The 16,341-nt window shown below is 37.8% G+C and overlaps 1 protein-coding gene and 1 pseudogene across 2 annotated transcripts in view; one reads left to right on the top strand and one right to left on the bottom strand.

The window, feature by feature from the left end:
- OSBPL3 (oxysterol binding protein like 3) overlaps positions 1-16,341 on the bottom strand; it is a 194,066-nt gene that overhangs the window by 153,575 nt on the left and 24,150 nt on the right. The window contains exon 1 of one of the 2 annotated variants that reach the window (XM_064380534.1): positions 1,126-1,228. The exons of the other annotated variant lie outside the window; for it this stretch is intronic. The gene's annotated coding sequence lies outside the window, so the exon portion shown is untranslated. Of the gene's footprint in view, positions 1-1,125; positions 1,229-16,341 lie in introns of those variants that run through there. 2 annotated transcript variants of the gene reach the window in all.
- Positions 2,818-3,368, top strand: LOC110568102 (small ribosomal subunit protein eS24-like; annotated as a pseudogene).

The following is a 16,341-nucleotide window of genomic DNA, read 5'->3' as shown; positions in this document are numbered from 1 at the left end:
CCCATGTTGTTATGCTATAGATCATTAAGTCCTTACGATAGTCTCTCCTGGCTATGGCAACCCAGGGGTTCATGAATGAACTAATTTACGTCCCTTCTATGGTTGCCCTGGTGCAGTGCCATGCCCAGCACACTAGCTAGATTCATGCTGAAGAATCTGACCCTCTCATTCCCCAATACTCTAGATCATACCACAGCAAGTCATGACACAGTGAATGAGACAAGGATACTCAAGCTGTGAGGCAGACTGTACACATCTGCTTGTATCTTAGAGGCTTAAAGGAAGGACAAAAAACATTTCAGTCTGTTCATTTAGTTATTTCATTCCAATACAAAAATAACAAATATGGTTTCTAGCTTCTAAGCTGGGCCTCCTCCAAAGATTCTGGTGCAGGATGACACGCCCATTCATGATATTCCTAGGTCCCAGTTTCTTGGCCCTTTGTGAAGGCTAAGCTGGTGTTATCAGCAGATTCACTGACAGGACATTTAAAGAACACAAGGCAGACAAAAATGAAGCAGAAGAAAGGGGGCCTATGGATCCCCACAGATGTAAACAGTCTGAGTACATGTTTGCTGAAATGCATGACTAAAGAAAACAGCCTAAAGACTGTGAACATAGTTATCAAGTGTTTATGTCAGATTTGTCCCATTATGTATGAATGATGAACATCGGTTTCATTTCCATGGATTAGGTTTCGGCATAGCAAGGCATGCCTGTATTTGGCATCATTTAGAGGACAAGGGACACAATATTTAAAAAAACAAATAGGATCAATTCTGAACAAGGTGTCATGAATTTCCTCCTAGGCTCCCTCTATACACCTCTGGAATCTTCAAAATTTTACAGTTGAGAATGCAGAATCCTTTTTCTCTTATTTTATTAATGAGCAGGAAAATATCAGGTACATGCTAGGTCTCTTTCCACAGTCATATGAACTTAAATTGCTGGCACTAGGATTGGTATTTGCCAGGTACACTGATCCAGTCTTTCCTTCTAAAAAGTCTATCTGGAACGATACTTGAAAATGCAGTTATTTCCCCTAATCCCCATCCTCACCTCCGAAATAATCCCTGCAATCAAGCACCATGTTCACCACCTGAGATTTATCACCTCAAATCTTACCTGCATAGTTTCTATATTTGCTTTGGTGGGATATTTTAATGACTGAAATAATGGCATACCTTTCTAAGAAAGGTATGCAGAAAAAATGGAAACCGTTCTAAAAACAGTTCCATTAAACTAGAGATAAGATCAAAGTTAACGCTATAATTCTGTATCTCTACATATCTCCAAGGAAACCCATGTCCTATTAGAGTCATGCTAAAAAACAGATTCAATTTTGAAACAGATCAGGCAAGTGGAATTTACTAAAATGGAAATGTGACTCTAAGAAAAGCTTTCATGTTCCCTGGTGCTGACTATATCTTCACTATGACACAACTAAATTGGAATGGACTGCTGAAGATGCCACTATCCAGAATAAATATCATAAACAGATGTGCCTTTGGTTGGTCCATTTTGAATCTTGATTTTATAATTGTACTCCACCAGATAAGTCAATTTGTGAAATGTACCTTATGTTTCAGATTAAACACAAACTGGAAGAGACAATAAAAACTGAATTAAGAATCTTTTACTTAAATCAGTCTTCCTAGCATGGATAGGAGACTATAAGAAGTCAATAATTTCCTTTCATAAGTAAAGAATAACCAAGAAAGAAATTTAAAATTTTCCAGTCTAAAGTAAAAAAAAACAATTATTTAAGAAAACATTTTTATTAGGGAGAAACCAAAGATTAAAAAGTTATCTTGACTTGAAGAGATTATTGGATTCTTTGTATTCTAAATTAAGATGTCTGGTTACAATAATGGCTGTAACACCTCCTAAACTTATTGTGAGACTTTAAGCAAGACCTCTATTTTCTCATTTGCATTAAACTTACCTGATCATTACTGGGACTATGGTGGTGAAACTAGCAAGAAACTTCAAGTGTTAAAAACGCCCTAGTGATATTTAAGAACTTAAAATCTCAATAAACCCAATCATCCTCTCTCTTTCAAAAGAGAAGGAATGCCGAAGGTTCTTCTGTATGCACTATTTTATCCAAAGGTTTGTACCACAAAATAGCATTTGTATTTTTCTTACCCGGCAGAGTGCGTAACTCCTCTATAAGGTCCTTCTCATTTGCTTTAATCGTGACATTTTAAATGAATGAACAACCACATCATTGTCAAGTAATATTTTAGAAAACACAAAAGAGGAAACAATAATTCTGGCCAATGGTGTTAACATCTGATTTTCTTTTCCTGATGGATTCCGTGACTAGGTATTTTCTCGCATTTGAGAAAGCAGCATTCTTAAACCAAAACTGCCACTGCCAGGTCATTTGGTGGCAAACCCCAATCAAGACTTGATTACTTGATTATGAAGTCTTGGGTGGAGTTTAGCACCTGCATTATCTTAAATAATATTATCACTTGATAATAAAGTAACAAATAAAAAAGAAAAACACTTTATTTCAAATCTAGTATCATTTCTCTTCCACATGATAAACCTTCCCTCCTTCAATCAACCCTTCTTTTTTCCAGCCAACATCTCCATTTAATTCACTCATTCTCCCACAACATGGTTTCCAGTTCCTTCTCTATCCTTTTCACTCTTCTACGGACAGAATCCATCGTGAGTATGTGCTCTGATCACCTAACACAGTGTCCTGTATATTTATTCATTCAACAAAGACTTAGTCACACCAAGTATTAATATTATCTTAGGAACTGGACAGCCTCCCCAGCTGTCTAAGGATAGGCCGCCATCATGAACGACACAGTAACTATCGGCACTAGAAAGTTCATGACCAACTGACTACTTCAGAGGAAACAAATGGTCATTGATGTCCTTCACCCCGGGAAGGCAACAGTGCCTAAGACAGAAATTCGGGAAAAACTAGCCAAAATGCACAAGACCACACCGGATGTCATCTTTGTATTTGGATTCAGAACTCATTTTTGTGGTGGCAAGACAACTGGCTTTGGCATGATTTATGATTCCCTGGTTTATGCAAAGAAAAATGAACCCAAACATAGACTTGCAAGACATGGCCTGTATGAGAAAAAAAAGACCTCAAGAAAGCAACGAAAGGAACGCAAGAACAGAATGAAGAAAGTCAGGGGGACTGCAAAGGCCAATGTTGGTGCTGGCAAAAAGAAATGAAGTGTCTAGCAGTGAGCTGGAGATTGGATCACAGCCGAAGGAGTAAAGGTGCTGCAATGATGTTATCTATGGCCGCTGTGGACTTTTCATGAGAAGCTTAATAAACTAAAAACTTTCATGTGAAAAAAAAAAAAAACACATCAGTGACAAAAATCACTGCTATCTTAAAGCTAAACATCTCATCTAGCTCCTAGAACAAGGCCAGACACAAAGTAAGCACTCATTAAATATTTGTTGAAAATATCTGGCATGAAGGGCAGTATCTAAATTTGAACACAATGATTCCAGGTGTGGTTCAACATGTTCAAAGTGGCACACTCTGATATGGTGAAATGATTACTGGCAGCAAGGAAAAAAAAAACTAGAAGTACACATAAGACTCTGATAAGCTGAGCAGTCTAGAGTCCCTTTGCAACTCAATTTATACCTTGAGGACATAACTATATTAATCACAGTGTAAAAGGGAAGATGCTTATTGTTCATATGTCAAGACTCTGTTCAAAGGAAGAGTAGAGTGGAGAATACAATTTAGAGAGATGTGATTTTAAACATTTTTATTTCTTAGTACTTGTTCCAGTTAGTATTGTTAAGTAACAAAGTACCCCAAAACTTAGCAGCTTCAAACAACTGTTTCATCTGGCTCATAATTTAAATGGTCAAGCATTCAGGAAAGGCTGGGCTCAGCAGCTCGCACGCAGAGTGTCTCAGTTGATGGCAATCAGATTCCAGGTGGGGCTGGAGCTAGGTGGGGCTAGAGTCATCTGAAGGCTCAGCTTGGTGCGTGTCCTAGGTGACTCCCTTCCAAGGCTGGTAATCAATGCTGGCTGTCAGCTGGGAGCTCAGCTGGGGTTGTTGGCTGGGCAACCTACACATGGTTCATCCAGCATGGAATCTCAGAGTAGCCATACTACTACCTGGCAGTAAGCATGGTCAGAACTAATGTCCCAAGAGAGGCAAGCAGAAATTGCACAGTCTTTTACAACCTACAACACTAGATTGTCATATAGTGTTATTTTTTGCCATACTTTTTTCGGTTGGAGCAAACACAAACCAACTCGTATTTAAGAGGAGGGTACACAGACCCCACTTATCAGAACTTCTGGTCAGTTTTTAAAACTTCCACAGAACTTAAAGGGGTAAGTTTCCATTAGTTAATAAATGTGTTTAGGTAGAAGACTGTATTCTAGATATGAGACATGAAGAGGGAAATAACAGACATTATCTGTTATTTCCCTCTTCATGTCTCATATCTAGAATACAGTCTTCTGTATTCTAGACATTATCTGTTATTTTGCTCAGTACAACTATCTTGTTTTGCTGAATTCGCTAATCTTAACTGAATGATTAGCTGAGGATTATAGAGCTGCTTCTGCACTTTGGACTCTTAAGCAACAAAAGGCCACACAACCATAGAGTCCTGCCCAGTAAGAAGGGCAGGCTCAGGTCTGCCTTATCCACTCCATGTGGCAAACATTTCTCCCTCCTCTGCTCACATCATTTTTTAATCATATACTTTGGATTCATGAGCTGAAGTAGCAGGGATGTGTGTGTGAGAGAGAGAGAAAGAGAAGAGAGAGGAGAGAGAAATTGACTACATCTATATCATTTGCTTTGTGAGGATAAGAACTGACTTAACTCTTTTTCTTCCCAACACCCAGTAGGCACCCAATAAAGCTTTGCTGTTTGGCTTGTGGTCGAAATGAAAAGGATAAGCATTACTGTTCATTATTCTTGCCCCTTTCATGTTTTTAAATTGTAACACAAAGAAAACAATCTGCACCACAGGAAGCTGGACTGCTGAGTTCTAGCAAGGTGTGGAGCTGTCTAAAAACAAACTCAGGATCCCTGTCCTTAATGTCAAGTCAAGATGTTGTAGAGAGGAGTAAAACATCAGATGGAAGTTCTAAGATTCTAAGGTCCCTTCTAAGAAAGACTTTTACAATTCCATAAAAAAGGATTTAGAAAATAAAAGCAAAACTGAATTCCTATAAATGTGTGGGATGTCAGTATTCACTATCTCCTTCCAAAAATGTATTAACATAGAGAAAAAGACAGCTAGGAAATTATCTGAATAAAGCTCTTCCAGGTATATAGTTCAATGGCTACAGAAGGAATCAGCCCACAGCATGTATGGAGCCTGGCTTTACCCAGGCAACAGAAACCTCCAGAGCATCACTCCCAACTGCTACTTTTGCTCCCCTGGTGACTTCTCCTGAAAGCTGCATATTTTTATTTCACAGAAACTACCTTTCCTTAGTCCCTGTCAAGAAATGGATTTCAAAGTCACATTTTTAGCATAATGTTTAATCCCTAGCCATACCAGCAACTTATCTATATGGGGAGGGAGGAAGCCAAATATTGCCAAAAATATCTAGGAATCACTATTTCTGAGTAGACAGCACAGTATTTATTGAAATTTGAACATTGGAAATATGCTACACACTAAACTATAATCTGAACACCAGTAATGCGTGTGTATATATATATGTATACATAAATAGCTAATTAAATCACACACACCACACTCACTCACTCACTTATTGCATACTACCAATGCGGCAGATTCTCTGATTGGTGTTGGTGATTTGACACTGTATAGGCAGACACTGTAAGGTCCCCAAAAACTCCATCCATTCACTGTGTGCCAAAGATGCAAGAATTGTATTGCTGATTAAGCTTTAAGAATAACGATTTTTTGCTGGGCCCAGTGGCTCAAGCCTGTAATCCCAGAACTTTGGGAGGTGGAGGCAGGTGGATCAAGAGGTCAGGAGTTCAAGATCAGCCTGACCAACATGATGAAACCCTGTCTCTACTAAAAATACAAAAGTAAGCTAGGCGTGGTGGTGTGCGCCTGTAATCCCAGCTACCCAGGAGGCTGAGGCAGGAGAATCGCTTGAACCCAGGAGACAGAGGTGGCAGTTAGCCAAGATAGCACCACTGCACTCCAGCCTGGGCAACAGAGTGAGACTCCATCCGGAAAAAAAAAAAAAAAAAAAAAAAAAAGAGAAGAATGATTTCTTTAATCCAATGTTCATTTCTAAATCTTTTACTAGAAATAAAAAATCAAACTAAGACAACCTATCACATGCCATACAGCAAGCTTGCAGATCTATACAGAAATCCCTTGAGCTGGAGCTAACAAAGAAGATCACAGAGAAACAGTCTCCCTTGGCTACTGAAGACAAAGAGAGAAGATTCTTAAGTGGTTTCAAGTCTAGGAATGATAGCCTATAAAGGAAAGTCTTAGGAGAAGACAGATAGGTATTTTCAAATATTTGAAGTATTGTTGTACAGAAGACATCAGGCTTATTTTACTTCAAAGAAAAAAGTACTTCTATACAAAAGACATTAGACTTTTCTATTAATACTTCAGAAGGTAGACCTACAGCTTATGGGTGGAAGTCAAAGCAAGCAGATTTACCTCATCCTTTTTTTTTTTTTTTTTTTAAAAAGACCCTTCTAACAATTTGAGAGCTGGAATGGGTTTCAGGCAATAGTACTGAGTCACTGAAAAAACTTTTAGAGGCTAAATGATGTCCGTCCACAAAGTTCTATAGATTACAGAATCAGACGATGTATTGGACTAGGTGATATTATAATACCTTCTTCCAGCCCTAAGATTCTATTCTCCATTCTATGGAAGAGGAGGTCTCCATCTTTTCTTTGAGTACATAATTCCCAAATCATCTATTAAAGATCTCAGGATCCTTAATTCTACATCTTTATTTGATGTTTGTCTACCTATGCTAATATTAAAGCCAGCTAATCTCACTAAGCCCTCTGTCATCAAGAGTGAAGAAAGGGATCAGAAGTATCTTAACTGAGAGGGTAGATGGAGGTCCCTCAGGACAAGCTCTTCCGAGGTGTGGATACAAAGTATACGGCTGAATTATGAGTCATTACAGGAAATCAGTTGTTCCTAATGACAATGCTGCTCCTAGTCAACAGAAACAGAAATTAATTAAACAATTTCCAGGAGGAGGCTTCAGATCTGGCTTTATTATGTTAATGACTTATCAAAAGAGTCTGCAAATCATGATTTCCCTGGACTTTTACTTTATTTTTTCTTTGTGAATTGTGTCATACCATGTGCATCCTCGCCATGAAAACATTGTTAATCTCACCATACTGGGGAGAATTCGTGTTAGTAGTTGAGTGTAAATTCACCTAGAATTTATCAATCTGCTTATTCACATTAGTGGAACCACATTTTACACACTGTTGTATAACTTGCCATTTTCATTTAACAATGGATTCCTAACATCTTGCCATAACAGGACATATAGACCTACAGTATAGCTTCACATCCCTGTGTTCCACCAATTCTGGAACACACCCTTTTCCACATTTTAATATCTCTGATATTAGGTGTGTCTCACATTTAATAACCATCATAGTTTACCTGGCAGCATATTTTCCTTCCTTAGTGGACATTTTCTTTCAATTATTTAAAAAAAAAATAATTGCTAATCTAATCATTTAAATGCCATTATAAATTATTGGATTAGCAAGCTGGGTTGTAAAAAGTATTCGCAGCAGCATGGAGTGCCAGCACAAAAGTTCCTAAGGAAATGTGTCATTTTGCCACACTGCCTTTCTTTACCAGAAAAAAACATTAGTAATACAATTAAGGCTCCAGGAACACATATCCATGCACCTTGACATGTACATACAAAAATACACACAAACACACACACATACTAGTGAAAGCAGATTTCTACAGAATCAAAATGCCTGTATCAATATTCATTTAAGTCCTTATAACTAGGACTTACAACTTGAAATTCAAAAAATATAGAAAAAGTTAAACTCATCAAAGTTCTCAAAAGGGAAGGGCAGAAACTATTTAGTTCAATACACAGAACATGTAAAATTTCTTAGCCAAAGATAATAAGGGTAAAATGAAAGAAAGATGGTCATTCAGAACAAATTTGTGCAGAATTAAAGTGGTTATGTAATTTGGAACTCAAGTCACCACAGAGGAACGTTTAAAGTCAATGCTCAACAGTTAAAAGTCCATTACAAAATAAGGGAGACTGCACTTGAGCTGAAAGAAAAAAAATTAAGTTTCATATTTATATAAAGCTAAGCCTTAAATCTGAATTAATGGATTAAAGTTGCATTTACATGATATTGTATCAAAGCCCCCATTAAATGATCATTTAATATTCAAAACAACAATCTCTCTCCCCCTCACCAGCCCCAGCAAAAAGAAATAATCTCCTAATACAAATTATTTGATGATTGTGGCATCAAGAGAATGGAAAGTGGGAGGGAAGAAATGAAGAAATTTGAGATTATGGAATTAGACTGTGAAAGAAATCAATCAAAATCTTATCTAAAAATATTTGCTAGTGGCCTTATGTAAGTATATCCTTAAGTGTTTTTTTTTCCCCAAGCTTCTTAATAAAAATGCCTTTAAATAAAAGCAACTCCTTGCTCAAGTAAAAAGTAAATCAAAATCACTTTTTCAATTATGCATAGATAATTTATATTTAACTTCATATCCCTTCTAGTAAAAAGAAAGGGGAAAAATGAAAAATAACAGTGAACCAAAAAAATCACTGAATATTAGTAAATATGTGCATCAAGTGCATGACTACAGATGTGGACACAAAACATAAAAACACTTTTAGAGCCAGGAAAGAAATCTGGTTTGCAAAAGCCAGAAGACTATTAGTATTTATGACTTAAACTTTATTATTGTGCATATACACAAATGCCTTCCCTCTCCTCACACACACAGGATGTTGTTTTCTTTTTTCCCAAGTTCCTCAATTTAATGATAAAGACATAAGCTTTGAGCTTAAAAGAAAAAATATTCTTTCATTTTGTTCTTCCATGTAAAGGCTGACAAACACACCATGGGGGAGAAACCTGTATTAATGATCCTCGTGGCTTGCAAGAAAAACTCTATTAATTTCAGTCTAAACAAACACAAACAGGGACAAAACACTCTAGACATAAACCTGCTGCAGAAGCTCTCCAAAATCACAACACCCACAGCACATCTTTCAGCTCGAATGAATAAACACTTCCAGTGAGACCTCAAATGTTTTCATTTTTTGAAACATAAAAAGGAATCAATTTATTCCAACATGAATGAGACTGTAGAGAGCTCTAGTACTGTTGACAGCAACACTTCTTGGGGATATTATTAACTGGATTATAACATCTAATAACTTAAAAGAAAGACAGGGATGAATGTAGACAGGCCTCCCCCCAGCCATTCTTTCAAGCTTCAAAAAGGAAGCTCAGACTTTGAGTCAAGTCTTAGAATGCGATAGGCAGGAGGCACTCGAACTACCCAGACACTGAAACGATGCCCAAAATTCTGTTTAATAGGCTAATATTTAATGTGGGCTAGGATATGTAATCTAAACAGAATTAAGAAAAAAAATTAAGACGCTAAGCAAAACATAAGTAGTCCAACTTTTTATTTTAAGGACAGAGAAACTGAGGCCCACAAGGCTCAAGTTTTGCCCAATGTCATGTACTCACTAGCCATATACCTGGTTATCTTAAGTCTCCTAACATTCAATACAATGCCCTGTAGCAAAGTGAAACCTCAGAAACCTCAGAAGGTATGGTCTAATCTTCCATGTATAAAATGTTATTTTTAATAGCCTTAAGGAATATCCTGAAATTGGATGAAATTTTAGATGCTGTTCTATAAATAAGGAAAAATCCTCCAATGAGCCACCTTTGGAGAGTAGGTACTGAAAATTTCCATGTATCTCAGTACAGTTCATGCCAGGAATATGTATATTCACAGGCAAAATCCTGCAACACTCTTAACTCTGTGCATTACATCAACTCTATGGAGATTATGGTAAGGTTATTTCCAGGATTCTAGGCCCGCCCTACCAATATGCAAACTATCAGCTGAATCTATAAACAAGAGTACCATCAAGGTTCCCACATATAAAATATTTCCCCACCCAGTTCCCTACCAACCCGCTTCCTCTTCCCAATCTTATTAAAAATAACTCTGGGATGACCAATGCCTAAAATCTCAGAGGCAGATTTGGAAGGCAGAGGTGGTAGGATCTTTGGAGTCCAGGAGTTCAAGACCAGCCTGGGCAACACAGCAAGACACTGTCTCTACAAAAAAAAAAAAAAATTAAAAATTAGCCAGGCATGGTGGTGCATGCTTACAGTCCCATCTACTTGAAAGACTGGGGCAGAAGGATCGCTTGAGCCCAGGATTTCAAGGTTGTAGTGAGCCATGATCACACCACTGCGCTCCAGCCTGGACGACAGAGTGAGACCCTGTCTCTAAAAAGTAAATAGATAAATACTCTGGGCTTTTGCTAACATAATACTATCTTAAAAGATAAAAAGATTAAAGCCTTCACTTGAGTAGTTTTGCTTCATCACTTTAATTACTCTGGCAATCCATCTACAGCTCAATTCTCAATATGCTATCATTTGTCGGCTCTGCCAAGGAATAAGCCCATATCTTTCCCAACCAAGCAATTCTTCCCTGGGGTTTCTTTCAAAAAAAATTATACCAGCAGGTTCTAATTTCCTATCCCTCCCAGAAAGGCTGCTCAGAAGTTGGGTTTAAACATGTCTTATTAAAGTATTGTTTAAAAAAAAAAAAAGGGTTGCATGTCTGCTGAATTATAACTAGACTTGAATATTCATCTTAAATAAAAGTTTAGTAATTGAGCATTCATTACTACTCTCAGTATGAAAACCAAATAAACTATCAGAAAAAGAATTAGGCACATTAGAAAGCAGTCAGACTGTATCACTGATCAAACAGTTCACACCCAGGGAAGGAAGCTTACTCTAAACAGAAGCTGCAGATTTGTGCCCACTACCTGTTTCAGATCCTGGTACAGTAGATGCTCAATAAATGAATGAAAATAAAACTCCAAGTCACTTAGATCAAGGCACAATTGGAGCTCCATTTAATAAATGGTCAATACCATCTGACTTTCCATTAAATGTTCAACGGCATGAACTACAAGGAGGCAGCATGTATCCCAGCAATAGCTTTTGCTACAAAATGTGAGACTAAACAGCTCATGAAGAAAATAATCTTCATGGTAATCATCACAATGATGATCAACAGTCTGGAACTTTTCCTCAGTCACCAGATGAATCTTAGAACAAACTTAGAGAAAGGGTCTGGGTACACTGGAGGTGGCAGCTCCCAACAAGCCCTGTGAAGCTCTTCTCCAATCAAGACCTTCCTTCCTCTTTCATGGTATACCACTCTTCTACTTTCTCCCAAAACTATCATTTTCACATAGGCAAACAAAGTAGTGATAAAGTCCAAACACAGAATCACTTAAGCCAAAATACTCCCCTGAGCAGCAGAAATCATCTGGTGGTGCTGAAAAATCTGTCCAAACACGTTGGATTAATTTTTTTTTTGCACATTAAGATATTTTTAGACATAAAGTTATTTATTCTCTGCACCCAGAGAGACTTACTTTTTAATCCTTTCTCTATAAGGATGTCAAAATCTTTCAGTCCCAAGGAAAGGTATCAGATCAAAATAGCTTTAAAAGTTGTATATAATTATGAATGTTGTTACAGCTACTCTTATGCCAAGAATCATCTACGCTACTTGAATTCATATCAACATATCCATGAGAGACCCAGTTAACCTTGGCATTTCTGCTGCAAACAAAGTATTTAGACAAACAGCACTCTCTCTATCCCATGTTACTCACTGCTGCCTGGCCAATTCTCTCACACAAATCAGAAAAAAAAGAATGCAGGGGGCAAGAGATGGGGCCAAAACATAAAAAGTCAAGTCTGCAATCCTCCTTACCCCATTTCCTACAAAAACTTGGGTTCTTCTAATAGTACATTGAAAGAAATTAAAGATGTGGACCCTAAACAAACAAACAAAAATTCATCTTGCATCGACACTCTCTTTAATTTCAAACCTGGAAATTTTTAGCAGGAATATGATGACCAAATCATATTACCTAGAAATTATAAAGGTGGAAGACACTTTGAAACGGTTTTTTGGAAAGAGTATAAAAAGTATCACATGGGGTCTGATAAGTGGTCCTTCTGGCCAAGGGTTCTTGCTGACAGTGCTAAAAGGAATGGATCTAAGGATGAAGTAGAGGATGAGGCAACAGGTCAGACAAGGGAAATGTGATCATGCCCTCCATATTCATAGCCTCAAAGATCCATAATGTGCCTTGGTTGCTTCTTGATTCTCAGTATCTGACCATTTGTCAGCTCTGCCAGGGAGTTAGCCATATCTCAAGTTTCACAAAGCAGGGATTTTATTTTGTTCACTACTATACATATCGCCAACACTTGAACAGTGTCACATAATAGGCTTCCAAAAAATTATTTTTGAATTAATAAACTGCTACAGTTCAATCATTCATGAATTTGTTGAAAGCCAGTGGCAGGTTAATTTACCAGTTAATTCCCCACTAATAAGGCAAAATGCAAACTTTGCCCATAATGAGTTTGGGGGCTACTATATCATTTAGCAATCAATCCATTGCAACGACAAAAATATACTGAGCATTTACAACATCCTGGGAATTTTTCCAGTGCTGGAAATACAGTAGTAGACAAGATACATGTCGTTCCTGCCCTCCTAGAGCTTCCATTCTAGTGATTCTCCCTGGCTGCTCTGTGGAGAAGCGGCTACTAGGGTGACCTCAGGGCCTTTGCACTTCCTGTTTTCTCTAAGTAGATGTTTGTGCAGTCTGTGCTTCTCCTATTTCTTCAAGTTTCTGCTCAAAAGTCATCTAATCAGAGAAGTCTTTGGCCATTTCTATGTAAAATCAAATAGCAGCGTCCCGTCTCCTGTACACTCTAACCTGTTTATCCCTGCTTTACTGTTCTCCATAGCACTTACTATCACCTAACATATATTTATTTGCTTATAATGCAAACTCCAGAAGGGCAGGGACTTTGTTTGCTGTTGCATCCCCTGGACCCACAAAGGGTCTTGATGCATTAGTAATTAATCTAATTAGTATTAGATCTTTCAGATCATTTCCACTCAAACTCGTTATTGGTCCTGCTGAGAAAACCCTGCATTTGTAGCTATGAGATTATGTAAACCCTAACAGTATAATTTCCACTCCAGATCACTAATGAAAATGTCCATTTCCATCAGGCCCTGGATCAGTCTCCATGGAATATATTCACTGACTCCTCCCAGGATGAAAATGACCCACAGTCAACATCTGGATGTGAACTCAGTGCTGCTTCCCATCATGCATGAAACTACTTAGCCATAAAGGCTTCAATAAAACCGCTCTGTTACTGAAATACTGCAAAGCCTGCCCCGGACTAAGTCTCAAAGGTGCCAATTGGTTCCCAGTTAACCAACCCTTCCCTGTTCTTCTATTTCCACATCTGCAAAGGATGCCAGTGGATATAATGGTTTTATTCATTAATGGATGAGACAACTCAGATGAGAATACAGTTAATTTTTATTTATTTATTTATTTTTTTAAGTTTTAAAAATGTTTATCATTTTCAAAGCACCAAGTATTCTTTTTTTTTTTTTATTATTGCATTTTAGGTTTTGGGTTACATGTGAAAAACATGCAAGGTTGTTGCATAGGTGCATACGTGGCAGTGTGATTTGCTGCCTTCCTCCCCTTCACCTATATCTGGCATTTCTCCCCACGTTATCCCTCCCCAACTCCCCACCCCCCCCGCTGTCCCTCCCACTCCCCCCCGACAGACCCCAGTGTATAGTGCTCCCCTCCCTGTGTCCATGTGTTCTCATTGTTCAATACCCGTCTATGAGTGAGAACATGTGGTGTTTGATTTTGTGTTCTTGGGTCAGTTTGCTGAGAATGATGGTTTCCAGGTTCATCCATGTCCCTACAAAGGACACGAACTCATCGTTTTTGATGGCTGCATAATATTCCATGGTGTATTATGTGCCACATTTTTCCTGTCCAGTCTATCATCGATGGGCATTTGGGTTGGTTCCAGGTCTTTGCTATTGTAAACTGTGCTGCAGTGAACATTCGTGTGTATGTGTCCTTATAGTAGAATGATTTATAATCCTTTGGATATATACCCAGTAATGGGATTGCTGGGTCAAATGGAATTTCTATTTCTAGGTCCTTGAGGAATCGCCACACTGTCTTCCACAATGGTTGAACTAATTGACACTCCCACCAACAGTGTAAAAGTGTTCCTATTTCTCCACATCCTCTCCAGCATCTGTTGTCTCCAGATTTTTTAATGATCGCCGTTCTAACTGGCGTGAGATGGTATCTCAATGTAGTTTTGATTTGCATTTCTCTAATGACCAGTGATGATGAGCATTTTTTCATATGTTTGTTGGCCTCATGTATGTCTTCTTTTGTAAGGTGTCTGTTCATATCCTTTGCCCACTTTTGAATGGGCTTGTTTTTTTCTTGTAAATCTGTTTTAGTTCTTTGTAGATTCTGGATATCAGCCCTTTGTCAGACGGGTAAACTGCAAAAATTTTTTCCCATTCTGTTGGTTGCCGATTCACTCTAATGACTGTTTCTTTTGCCATGCAGAAGCTGTGGAGTTTGATTAGGTCCTATTTGTCTATTTTGGCTTTTGTTGCCAATGCTTTTGGTGTTTTGGTCATGAAGTCCTTGCCTATGCCTATGTCCTGAATGGTTTTGCCTAGATTTTCTTCTAGGCTTTTTATGTTGTTAGGTCTTATGTTTAAGTCTTTAATCCATCTGGAGTTAATTTTAGTGTAAGGTGTCAGGAAGGGGTCCAGTTTCTGCTTTCTGCACACGGCTAGCCAGTTTTCCCAGCACCATTTATTAAACAGGGAATCCTTTCCCCATTGCTTGTTTTTGTCAGGTTTGTCAAAGATCGGATGGTTGTAGATATGTTGTGTTGCCTCCAAGGCCTCTGTTCTGTTCCATTGGTCTATATCTCTGTTTTGGTACCAGTACCATGCTGTTTTGATTACTGTAGCCTTGTAGTATAGTTTGATGTCCGGTAGTGTGATGCCTCCCGCTTTGTTCTTTTTGCTTAGAATTGACTTGGTTATGCGGGCTCTCTTTTGGTTTCATATGAAGTACAGTTAATTTTTAAAAACCAATTCTGCATTAGTTTTCTCTGCTCTGGCTTTAGGTTGTCGCACCTGCCCATTCAGTGTATTTATTGTTATGAAGAACTGAAGAGTAAAGCACTAGTATTACCATTTTCACAACTTCACTATCAAATGGCCATCTTCTTTTGCCATATGTACATGAGACATACATTTATCAAGGAAGGTTTTCTGTTTATAAAGTTAGTCTCATTGTTAGAACTAAAACTTTTGGATTCTTTGTATTCTTCCTTGTAAAAAGGGCCTTTTTCTACATTTTGTGGTTTTCCCATCTGTCTTTTAGATACTTGCGTTATCTTAATAATAAAATTTTATTTTTCAATGGGGATATACTGTTTTGTTTCTTTATAAGAAAATTCAGGATTTTTTTCTTTTTTAAACTCTTTTACCCTTCAACCATTGTTACCTTCTTCTCAAGGAGTTCTGTCGAAATTCCTTTTTAAGATGTGTTCTCTTTGTTCTCCTGAATTTCTAGATTTTTTTATTCATTGTCTGTTCCATCAATTAAAGTGGTAAGATTCTGGGCACACCCCTTTGCAACCATGAGTTCTGTCTGCTCATCAGTCTAACTAGAATAACTCATGTTATCTGCCTTGCCTGGTGCTATGTAGGTCAAATAAGACTAAGTAGGTAGATCTGCTATTTAAGCCACTCTAGAAAGTTTCAGTCTCTGTACCTGAATGGACCCATTGCTTCCAATAAGAGAAAAATTTAATCCTCTAAAAGAAGGGGGTCAATCATATTAAAGTCACCCACACTTTGCTGAGACATGGCAAAACAGACAAAAAAAGAAGAAAAAATTTACCAACAAATCCAATGAATGGCTTCCAGTCAATTAAAAAAACAAAAAACAGGATTACAGTTCTAAATGCCCCAAACAAAACAAATCCTCAGGTTGCATTAAGCAAAAACTTACCAAGCCTTCAACTACCTCTTTCCTAATCAATTCCCATTTTTCCACCCAGGGATAGAGAGTATGAAACCAAGCTTTAATCTAGGTTGAACAGCTGAAATTTGATCACGGTGGTAATAGGGTACTCAGGTAAGGATCCAGATAAAATTGCTAATAA

Source organism: Aotus nancymaae, unplaced genomic scaffold, assembly GCF_030222135.1.
Source record: "Aotus nancymaae isolate 86718 unplaced genomic scaffold, 86718_ANA_hifiasm-v0.15.2.pri h1tg000025l, whole genome shotgun sequence".
NCBI classification, from domain to species: Eukaryota; Metazoa; Chordata; class Mammalia; order Primates; family Aotidae; genus Aotus; species Aotus nancymaae.
Note: the sequence above shows the minus strand (reverse complement) of the source record. Positions and strands in the feature narration are given on the sequence as shown.